At 36.5% G+C, this 12,174-nt stretch overlaps 1 protein-coding gene across 2 annotated transcripts in view; it reads right to left on the reverse strand.

Moving 5' to 3' along the window:
• NUBPL (NUBP iron-sulfur cluster assembly factor, mitochondrial) overlaps positions 1-12,174 on the reverse strand; it is a 212,589-nt gene that overhangs the window by 37,144 nt on the left and 163,271 nt on the right. The gene's annotated exons all lie outside the window — the stretch shown is intronic.

Consider the following 12,174-nt stretch of genomic DNA (forward strand, 5'->3'; position numbering starts at 1 on the left):
AAATAAATTTATTTTTGAAAGAATTTTTATAATTTGAAGTAATTCTCTCTACATCATGCAATTCTTGCCAAGGATCCATTAATTATAACTCTGCCCAACATTTGCATGGAAAGACAGTGTACCTGGAAGAAGTCCAAAATTGACTTTCTCCTTTAATGTTCCATTCTGGAAATTGAAAACATAAATGAAATTTAATATCCCAGAATAACAGGACAATCTATGACCTAAGTCTTCCACCTTTAATGTGTAAGAACATTTCTAGCTTTACAGTTTGAGGTCATTATAAATTGTAAAACTGTAGGGGAAACATAGCACTAAAATCCAATTCCCAAATATTTTTCTTTGATTTTTCAATGGTTTTCCAAAAGATTAGTATTATATGCCTTTAAAGAATTACTCCTATAAATTTGAAAACAATTAAAAAGGGAGAAAATAGCTAATTTGAAAAAAAAATAAAAGATATTATTTAGTTTATAGAAGTAAAATAACTATGTTCCTTTTGCTTTGAAAAAGTAAATATCAGACAATCAAGGAAACTATTTCAAGTAATGGTCTATGGTCATTCATTTATTTAGCATGGCAACAATAAGTTTCTGATCCTCCAGCCCCAAAAGGTTTTCACATTACAAAAACTACTGGCCAAACTGGCAAAGAGTATTACCCTAAAAGAGATAAGTGATTAAGCCAAGTAAATTGCTGATGGAGGGAAAAATGCCAGAGTGGGCATGTACAGTTTTTTCTCAAGAATTTTTGATCAGTGAGTAGGAGTTCAGTTACTGTGGCGACAGGCCCAACACCTTTCACTAATAATAAACACCTTTCACTTTAAACAATGACTGAAAAGTGGTTTAATTTAAAATTCCTACCCCATCTCATTTAAATGAATCAGGGGCAGAAAGGCCTCTGGCTTTCCTTGTATCTATAGGGTCTAGACAGGAAGGGTCCTAGACAGGAGGAAAAGACATCACCTCATTATCAATTGTCTTAGTCCATTTTCTGTTGCTATAATAGAATACATGAGATTAGGTCATTTATAAAGAAAAGAAATTTATTTGGCTCATTGTTCTGGAGGCTGGGATGTCCAAGGGCATGGCAGCTGCTTCTGGCGAGAGATTTCATATTGCATCACAACATGGTGCAGAAAAGCAGAAGGGCAAGCAAGCATGTGTGAAAGAGATCTCAAGAGCAAGCCAAGCTCACTTTTATAACAACCTGCTCTCAAGAGAACTCACTCCCTGCCAAAAGAACTAATTCAGTCGCTTGAGAACTAATGCACTCATGAGATAAGGGCATTAATCCACTCATGTGAGCAGAGTCCTCATCACCCAATCACCTCTTAGAGGCCTCACTTCTTAATAATGTTACATTAAGTTTTCAACACATGAACTTTAACATATTAATTAGCTGACTACTCTGCCATACATAGTAGCTTCTCCCTTTCCAGGAAATGAGAAGTAAACTAGGACCCACACCAGGACTGTCTAGCTCTTTCCTGTGCCACTTCTGTCATTCCCTGGAAGAGAAGAGAGAATATAGAAGAGAACATGATGGCACCCCCTCTCTGCTGCTTAGTCTTTGTCCCTTCTACTGGAAGAACAATTTCCAAAAGTTTCATTCCTGCATCAATCTTTACATAATAAAGTAAAAGGGAACTTTTTAAAACTCCATCCTATCAAAATAAATTCTTTCATCCGTTACTCCTCACTACACAGAATATACTTGCATCACTGCTTATCTACAGCATAAATATTCTGTTCATACGCTTAATGACAGTACAATTTTGCCATGTGATAGTATGGATTTTCATTAATTTGACTGTACTACCAGTGTCTATATTAGCTTGCAAACTTTTAGAGGGCAGAAATTCTGTCCATCTATTTCAAGCCATGAATTCACAATTATAATGATGACCATGAAGAGGAGATACTGTGTTAAGTTATTTCACTTGCTGCACTCTCCCTCTGCTTCCCTCAAGCTCTGCTCAGACTGATTCTCCACCCCTCTCTATCCATATCAGTCCCCTGGCAGCATTGCTCTGTGGACTGCATCATCTGAGTTTCCTAGCCATCTGGCTCCCAACAGAGATCTGCCACTAGGAGGAACCAGCGGGAAATGAGACAGTGCGAGGGGAAAGGGGTGGGAGTATTATTACCTACCTCACCCTTCCACATTGCAGTAGTTCTGGCAGTGGCCACAGCTTCCATCAGACAGCCCCTTTTCCACGGCTCCAGCAGTCTCCAGTTTCCACTAACACAGTTTGCTCCCATGCCCCTTCAGGTGGGCGGGTAACAACTTCTACTGTCACTAGTTCCTGGATACTTCATCATCTCTAGTGCTTCCCTTAATGCTGCCCACACCTCTGTAACTAGTCCCTTAATTAAACACTGTTTGTTCATTCTTTTTAAGATGTGTCATCTGCTTCCTGCTAGGACCCTGAATGATATAGCACCTTAACATAAATAACATTATTAAAATTCTCTGTTCCTTGGAAAAATAAAATATGCTTCACATATTTTGTGTGAAGCATAAACTCTTCACTTAATTCCAAGAGTTAAAATCAATTTAAGACAGTCTTCAGATAGTCACAGAGCTCTTGAGTTGAAGCTCTTGAGTTGAAGCAAAGGTAACATCTATTAGAATTCAAATACTAGTACATATATTTTCAAATCTTTCATTATAGTGGTGTTCAAAGAAATAGTAATCCTCTATTATGGAAAAGCAGTTAAGTGCGTAATAATTCCTAAAAGTGCATCAGTATGCATTTAAAAACAAAAAGTCAACTCTGGAATCTACTAAATTCACTATACAGCAGCAACTAATTTGCAAGCTAAACAAATAAACAAGAAGCAAAAACCCAACAAACTCAATCATTAACAACAACAAAAAGGAGTAAGAAAAATAACAAAACAAAACCAGCACTGACAACTCTGTCTTCTCCATTTGGAAAGTTCAACATGACAAGAGCAGATCCAAAGACTGTAAATGGTTATTCTACATCCTTTATCCTGTCTCCTTTCTCCCCAGCAATTACTACAACTGTGAGGTTTGGTTCTAGTCTATCCTTGTAGTATGCAATATAATAATGTGGTAGTCCATATAAACTCAAATTTAAATCACTAACCACTAATACTGCTGTCAACACATTTATCACTGTTGTTGCTATACAATACTTTTAACACAAATAAGAGGATAATTTTTTTCTTCAAAGTTTCTTATACAGGCATACCTTGTTTTATTGCACTTTGTTTTATGATACTTTACAGATATTGCGATTTCTACAAATTGAAGGTTTGTAGCAACCCTGCATTGAGCAAGTCTACTGGAGCCATTTTCCCAACAGCATGTGCTCACTTCATGTAATATTTGCTCATGTGCTCACTTCATGACGTATTCTGTGTCATATTTTGGTAATTCATGCAATATTTCAAACTTTTTCATTATTATAATACCTGCTATGGTGATGTGTGATCAGTGATCTTTTATGTTACAATTATAATTGTTGTGAGGTGCCACAGACCTCACCCATGAAAGACAGCAAACAATCAATATACGTTGTGTATGTTTTGACTGTTCAACTGACTGGCTATTTCCCCATCTCTCTCTCTCTCTCTCTCTCTTTCTCTCTCTGGCTATTCCCCCATCTCCCTCTTTCCCTCCCTCTCTCTCTCTCTCTCTCTCTCTCTGTGCAGGCCTCCTGATTCTCTGAGACACAACAATATTAAAATTAGGCCAATTAATAACCTTATAATTGCCTCTAAATGTTCAAGTGAAAGGAAGAGTTGCACATCTATCACTTTAAATCAAAAACTAGAGATAATTAAATTTAGTGTGGAAGGCATGTCAAAAGCTGAGATAGGCTGAAAGCTAGGTCTCTTGGGCCAAATAGTTAGCCAAGTTGTAAACACAAAGGAAAAGTCCTTGAAGGAAAGAAAACACAAGTGCTGCTCCAGCGAACACACAAATGATAGGAAAGTGAAACAGTTCTATTGCTGGTAGGGAGAAAGTTGTAGTGGTCTAGATAGAAGATCAAACCAATCAACATTCCCTTAACCCAAAGCCTATCTAGAGCAAAGTCCAAACTCTCTTCAAGTCTATGAAGCCTGAGAGGTGAGGAAGCTGCAGAAAAAAAAGAAACTGGAAGCTAACAGAGATTGGTTCATGAGGTTTTAAGGAAAGAAGCTGTCTCCGTAACATGCAAGATGAAGTAGCAGTAAGTTATCCAGAAGATCTAGTTATGATCATTGATGAAGGTGATTACACTAAGCAACAGATTTTCAATGTAGACAAAACAGCCTTCTATTGGAAGAATGTGCCATCTAGGACTTTCAAAGCTAGACAGGAGAAATCAATGCCTGGCTGCAAAGGTTCAAAGGACAGGCTGACTCTCTTATTAGGGGCTAATGTAGCTGGTGACAGTAAGTTGAAGCCAGGGCTCAGTGACCATCCAAAAACCCTATGGCTCTTAAGAATTATGCTAAATCTATTCTGCCTGTGCTCTGTAAAGGGAACAACAAAGCCTGGATTACAGTACATCTGTTTACAGCAAGGTTTACTAAATATTTTAATCCCACTCTTGAGACCTACTACTCAGAAAAAAAGATCCCTTTCAAAATATTACTGCTCATTAACAATGCAACTAGTTACCCAAGAGCTCTTATGGAGATATAAAAGGAGATGAATGTTGTTTTCATGCCTGCTAACATAACATCCATTCTGTAGCCCATAGATCAAGGAGTAATTCTGACTTTTAAGTCTTATTATTTCAGAAAAACATTTCATAAGGCTATAGCTGCCACAGATAGTAATTCCTGTGATGAATCTGCACAAAGTCAACTGAAAACCTCTGGAAAGGATTTGCCATTCCAGACACTGTTAAGAACATTTGTGATTCTTCGGAGGAGGTCAAAATGTTAACACAAACAGGAGTTTGGAAGAAGGTGATTCCAACTCTCATGGATGACTTTTGGAGGTTCAAGATTTCAGTGAAGGAAGTAACTGCAGATACAGTAGGAATAGTAAAAGAACTAAAATTAGAAGTAGAGCCTGAAGATAGAACTTAACTGCTCCAATCTCATGATAAAACTTGAACAGATGAGGAGTGGCTTCTTGTAGATGAGCAAAGAAACTGGTTCATTTAGATGGAATCTACTCCTGGTGAAGATGCTGTGAACATTGCCAAAATGACAACAAAGAATTTAGAATATTACATAAACTTAGTTAATAAAGCAGCAACAGGGCTTGAGAGAACTGACTCCAATTTTGAAAGAAGTTCTACTATGAGTAAAATGCTATCGAACAGCATCACACGTTACAGAGAAATCTTTACTAAAAGAAAGAGTCGACTGACGTAGCAAACTTCATTGTTGTCTTATTTTAAGAAATTGCTGCAGCCACCCCAATCTTCAGCACATACCACCCTCATCAGTCAGCAGTCATCAACACAGAGGTAGGACACTCCACCAGCAAAAAGATTATGACTTGCTAAAGGGTCAGATAATTGTTAGCATTTTTTAGCAATAAAGTATTATTACTTATGGTATATAAATTTTTCACAGACTACAGTATGGTGTAAACATAACTTTCTTATGAACTGGGAAACCAAAAAATTCACGTGACTCACTTTATTACGATACTGCCTTTATTGCAGTGGTCTGGAACTGAACCTGTAGTATCCCCAAGTTATGCCTGTAATGAGGTTGTCATCCATTCCATGGAACAAAAGAGTTGCTAATTAGTATTCAGAAAGAAGATCTTTCTGCTTGTATAGGTTTGCCTCTGTGAATTTTCCAAAAGAATGTCTCTTTCCAAGCATAAAGCATTTTTTTTTTTTTTTTTTTTTTTGAGACAGAATCTCACTTTGTTGCCTGGGCTAGAGTGAGTGCCGTGGCGTCAGCCTAGCTCCCAGCAACCTCAAACTCCTGGGCTTAAGCGATCCTACTGCCTCAGCCTCCCGATGCACCACCATGCCCGGCTAATTTTTTCTATACATATTTTTAGTTTTCCAGATAATTTATTTCCATTTTTAGTAGAGACGGGGTCTCGCTCAGGCTGGTCTCTAACTCCTGACCTCCAGCGATCCACCCACCTCGGCCTCCCAGATGGCTAGGATTACAGGCGTGAGCCACCACGCCCGGCCAAGCATAAAGCATTTGTTTTATTGTTAACATGTCTTAGAGAAATGTAAAGTTGATATAATAGCTTTTTCTAATTTATAACATTTCATTACCCCCTTCCACCCCCAAAGAAATCTCTTTAATAGTGTTCAAGTAGTTTCCAAAAAATACTATAAATTCGGATGGAGCTTTTATATTCATTATCTCATTTGATCCTTACAAAGTCTGTAAGGTTGGCAAGTGTTCCACAGGTAAGGATAAAGAGCCAGAGAGGTAGTTAGCACCTTGCTAAATGTTACTACAAATAAATAAGAGGATTTCTTATTACTATTTTACAATGAAGCAATGCTAGTTATTTTCACTAGTAATTGAATACATAGAATCAAACAGCAAGTGCCCACATGCACATTATTATTCCAGGCACTAAAACAAAGGGAATACTAAAAGGTGTCAAATGGCCACAAGGATATAATATACAGTATAGCAAAAACGACAGCATAATACCTAAAATTAAAGAATTTTTCTCTCAGAGGGGGAGTAAAATAAGATACTTTTTTTTAAAAAAATGCTTCCTTTAATGTATATGTAGAAAACCAGCCGTAGCCAGGTGCAATGGCTCATGCCTATAATCCTAGTACTTTGGGAGGCCGGGGTGGGAGGACTGCTGAGGCCAGGAGCTTGAGACTAGCCTGAGCAAGAGTGAGACCACATCTCCATAAAACAAAAAACAAAAACAACAACAACAAAAACCAGAAAAATCAGCTGGGCTGGTGGTGCACGCCTGTAGACCCAGCTACTAAGGAGGCTGAGGCAAGAGGATTGCTTGGGCCCAGGAAGGCTGCAGTAAGCAATGATGATGCCACTGCATTCTAGCACAGGTGACAGAGAAACACCTTATCTCATTTAAAAAAAAAGAAAAGAAAAGAAAAGAAAAAGAAAAAACAATAAGGTGAAAGCAGTCAGGGTGTGGGGTTTATAGGAATAAATTAGGATGGTAAGAAAGATAAGGGGGCACAAAGCTTTTCATATAAACAGTGATAACTAGTCAAACTAGCTTTGTCATTTATTCAGTTAATATTAATTGCATAAGCTCTTGCCCAAGGTACTCTAAGAGATACTAGAATAAATAAGAAAAAAATTTTGCATTCAAGCAGCTTACAGCCTAGTTGGGAAGATAATACAGACACAGATAAAATACTATTCACTGATTCAACATTTCCTGAGTAGCTGCAGGAAGGCACTAAGTTTGGTACCATGAATAATACAAAGACAAATGAAAAAGAGCCTAGCCCTCCCAGGAGTAACAGTATGGTAGAGAAGATAACACAGGCATGTAGGTTTCCAGTGAAGTGTTAGAGGAGTGGTACAAATAAAATGCTATGTGATTTCCAAAGAGGGAGAAGTGATTTCCAACTAGGGGTTTGGGGAAGATAGCAGGGAGTAGACTTTTAAGTTAGACCTTTTAAAGCTTTTGCAGGATTTGGGTACCCACTGATTTGGGAGGAAAGACATTCTAAGGGATAATTAAATGTGTGCAAAGACAGAGATTTTGGAAAGTAAAGGGAAGGAGGAAGCAGGGAGTACACAGGATTGTTTGGAGGGATCTCAGGTTATATGAAGGAGTTTGGTGGGAAGAAAAGGGAAATCAAATCACGGAAGGCCTCAAATGGAGTCTAAAGAACTTATATTGTTTATGGGATGTAGGACATAAGAAAAGGTAGAATACAGAATATTTTAAAAGAGTTCTAAAGTCTAAGAACTGTATAATTCTCACTCGAATGTAAATAAAATTAAAAAACAAAAAAAGAGTTCTAAAGTCAATGATAATAAAGGAAAGGAAAAATAGGTATAATTAGAAAACAGGCTTAATTTAATTAAGACTTGAAGGGCAAACATGATTCTGACAGGCTGTTCCAGGTTATGTAAAACTCTTTAGCTGGTGCCATAGCCCCTAAATCCTGGAAGTTGGCTCAATTTTTGGTATCTCTTTAAATATGTTAGCTAAGAAATAATATTGGCCTGAATAACACCAAACCTCAGGAACCAAGCCTTTAACAAACACTCTTTAACACAACACATACACACACACAGAGACATACTCACAATCACATGTTCCCCAAATTCCCGCTGATATCCTTTTTGGTACAATATTTTTATTGTTTGTTATTTTTTCTAATTATAAAATAAATACAAATTCAATGTAGAAAATCTAATCTTTTCATGGTTATCAATTTTAATATTTATATAATAACCTGCAATATGAATGCACTAACACTGACTGCTACAATTCTATACAGAGAACCAGTGACCCTAGAAACTAGCCAAATGTTCAAGACCAGTACAGATCAGTCCAGAGATAATACTGGTCTTTCAAAGAATCACTTGGGACTCTACTAAGGGCCAAAGGAAAGTGCTTGTAGACTGTCTCCAGATCTTTCTTGGAATGTGTGAATTAAAGAGGCCCAAAGTAGTCTCTGAAGAAAAAAACTACTGAATATAGTAAGTACCAATACAGATCATTGGTTAGATATTCATCATATAAGGGTAAACAGGTTTAGACATATTCAGGGATAAATTTATTTTTATCAGGAATCACTTAGATTAGAATAATTTCAATCTAAATGGGTTTGAAAGGATTAGAGCTGAACTCAGAAAAATCAATGAGCTGAACATTGTTGGGTAGCTTGATGTAGAGGTTAACAACGTGAGCTTTAAGCTCTGTCAGAACTGATGTGAACCTTAGCTATGACCTACAATAACTGTGGAATCTTGAGAAAGTTATTTAACTATTCTGAGATTCAAGAAAATAGGAATATAACACCTGTGAAAATTAAATATGAAAATTAATATATGGAAGATTGTCATTAAATGGCAATTTATTATTAACAGGCATTTACCATAGTACCATTTCATACACAGATCTATTGTCCTTAAAGAATTAATGCTTTTTTATTAATTTTTAACTATAAAAATATATATGATAGCAAATTTATAAAATATTAATAAATACTAATTTTAATTCCATGGTTCAGAAATAACTAAGTTTATGTATTTTCAAAAGGATCTTTAGTAACTGGTCTAATTAGAAAAAAATAGATTAGACTTAGAAAGTAAAATATATGTTATGTTACTACTTTAGAATTATACAACACTAGTAGTTCCCTTTTCTGCTTTCTTCCCCATATGTCAAAAAAAAAAAGCAAGGAAATGAATGCTCTATATTGTATCATATTTATTATTTTTAACTTTTTTTTTTTTTTTTTTGAAGAGACAAAGTCTCGCTATGCTGTCCATGCCGGTTTCCAACCCCTGGTCTCAAGTGTCTCCCAGCTCAGTCTCCAGTAACTGAGAATATAGGTCCAAGCCACCACACACCACACCATTTTATATTTTCTTTAAGGCTCGTCACTATGAAGTGTTACACATCTCCCTCACACCCAGAGTCTCTTCTTCCTTTGAACCCCCATATCATGGGGTTTAGATCTTTTGAATAGCGTTTACCCTACTCTGGATTATAGCTATCCATGTTCTTTTCTTCATGCCACTCTTTCCTGCTCCTCACCTTACTCTACCTCCTAGAGCTGGAGCTTTTAACCTGAGGACCCTAAACTTCCTGAAATTATACATAGGATTAGTGTTTCTGTATATCATACATAAACACATTTTCCTGAAGAGCATCCACAGTTATCATCAAATTCTCAAAAAAAGAGAAAAAAAAAGGTTTCAAAGCTAAAAAAAAGTAAGGAACTCTAGTCTAGGGAAAAGACAGGGATTTACTTATCCTTAGATCCTCGCTGCAGTGCTCAACCCCAGGGCCGCAGGCTGCCTGTTAGGGACTGGGCCACAGAGCTCCACCACGCCCTGCCCCGTCCATGGAAAAATTGTCTTCCATGAAACTAAGGATGGAGGGGCAGAGGGCGGGGGCACAGCAGGGCGTGAGCGGCAGATGAGCCGGTAAAGTTTCATCTGCATTTACAGTTGCTCCCTGTCGCTTACATCACCACCTGAGCTCTGCCTCCTCCCCCGACCCAACAATGGAAAAATTGTCTTCCATGAAACCAGTCCCTGGTGCCAAAAAGGTTGGGGACCACTGCAATGCTTAGCATCTATCTTGCATATGAATAAAATAAAAATTTATTGATATAAAATTGTATTAATAAATCATAAAATCAATTTTAGGTTTTTGTGTAATCCTTTAAATATACTTTCCTCCTTGGTCATCTAATCTTAACATCAAAAATACTGTTTCTGAAAGTAGAATGGTAGTTGCCAGGGGCTGGAGAGAGTGGAGGAATAGAGGGAGTTATGTTTAATGGATACAGAATTTCAGTTTGGAAAGATGAAGGTTCTGGAGATGGATAGTGGTGATGATTGCACAATAATGTGAATGTAGTTAATACCACTAAACTGTTATGTATATTTTACCACCACCACAACAAAAATACTGTGTCTTATCTCATGTAATATTTGTTGCCTGCTACAGGGTAGACTCTTCATCAAAGGAAAGCAATAAAGGTGAAATTTTAGGATGTAAAAAAGAAAGAGTAAGCAAATCTAACCCCAATCTATATACATGTAGCAGCAGTTACTTCATCATGAAGCATAACTACTATTTCTTTTACAATGGCAATTATGTGCTTGCTTAAGAATTTCAGGAACTAGCCATAAGTAGTTTACCATAGAAACAAAATTGTGGGACTCTCCCCTGGAGGAAAATGCTGAACAGTTAACCTTCAATTCTGTTGCAGTCTAGCTGATGCCAGCCAGACTGCCAGATGGCCCATTACTCAAGATAATCATTGGAACAAGACACGCTGACCTTCCCCTTTAAAACCAACCCTTGGTCAGCCTGAGGAACTTGAGATGGTCTTTGCAACTAAATTAGTCTGCCATCTCCTCAGGTTGCCAGCTCTTGAATAAAACTCCTTTTCCTTCCACCCAATTGTCTTCAGGTTGACTTTCAAGTGGTGAGCCGCCAAATCTGAGTTCAGTTACATACATTGTTGGATGGGAGTATAAAAATAAATTTATGTGGGGTAATTTAATCATCAGTCTTGTTCAGGGGGGCTGTTACCTGAGTAAACAAAAGAAAACTGCTTAGGAACATCACTCTATCTGTGTGAAATAAAGTTAACTTTTTCAAGGTACCAAGTTACTATTACTCAAGGCATAAATGACAATTTAGTTCAATTTTATCACTGTATTATCCATATAAATAACATAAGCATTTTTTTAAGCTTGCGATAGGCATTTCAAGGTACCAGGGCACATTTTTTCAATGAACATTTAGTAAGTATTCTTAAAATTTAGAAATATAAAAGATACCAAAACTACTTAAAAAAAGAAAAAGAAAAAAATAAAAATCACAATTTGGTGACTACAAAAAGGATGAATTATTTTCATATGTCACTTTACTCTCTTCTCATACTTTACAGTCTACCTCATCAAAGAAAAAGTCTCAGACTCCATTAAATTTACAAAGATATTAAAACATCAAAATCCCCATATTAATGAGGCTATGTTGATATTTACAAATAACATGTATATCTTGTCCAAAACTTAGATTTTTAAACTTTTTGATAAATAAATGTCAATGATGTCATTTGGATAACCAGTAAGTAACTGATTTGCAAAGACATTTAAAAATTCCATCATTTTCCCGTAAGTCCTTTTAATATAGAGATTTGAACTATTACTCCAGTGGCATCTACGAAAATCTTTAGAAGCAGATTCAATATGAAGGGTAACTATAATATTAATATTTCAATTCCATATCATAAAAAAGTTATCCACTACCATATTGAAATATTATATATTTCATAGAACTTATTATGTTTATTGCTTTCCTGACTTTAACATTAAATAATTAGCAGAATATAAAACTCTCCCATAGTTGTATTTACTAAAAAGCCAATATTCCTAATATTTACTCTTATTCAGTATTCATTCAATAAATATTTACTGAGTGCCTGTCATGTGCCAGTGCTATACGTGCTGCACAACAGTGAATCAAGCAATCATGGTCTACCTATATAATACTTACGCACTACTGGTTTCTAGA

The sequence above is a fragment of the Lemur catta genome, chromosome 1 (genome assembly GCF_020740605.2).
Source record: "Lemur catta isolate mLemCat1 chromosome 1, mLemCat1.pri, whole genome shotgun sequence".
Taxonomy (NCBI): Eukaryota; Metazoa; Chordata; class Mammalia; order Primates; family Lemuridae; genus Lemur; species Lemur catta.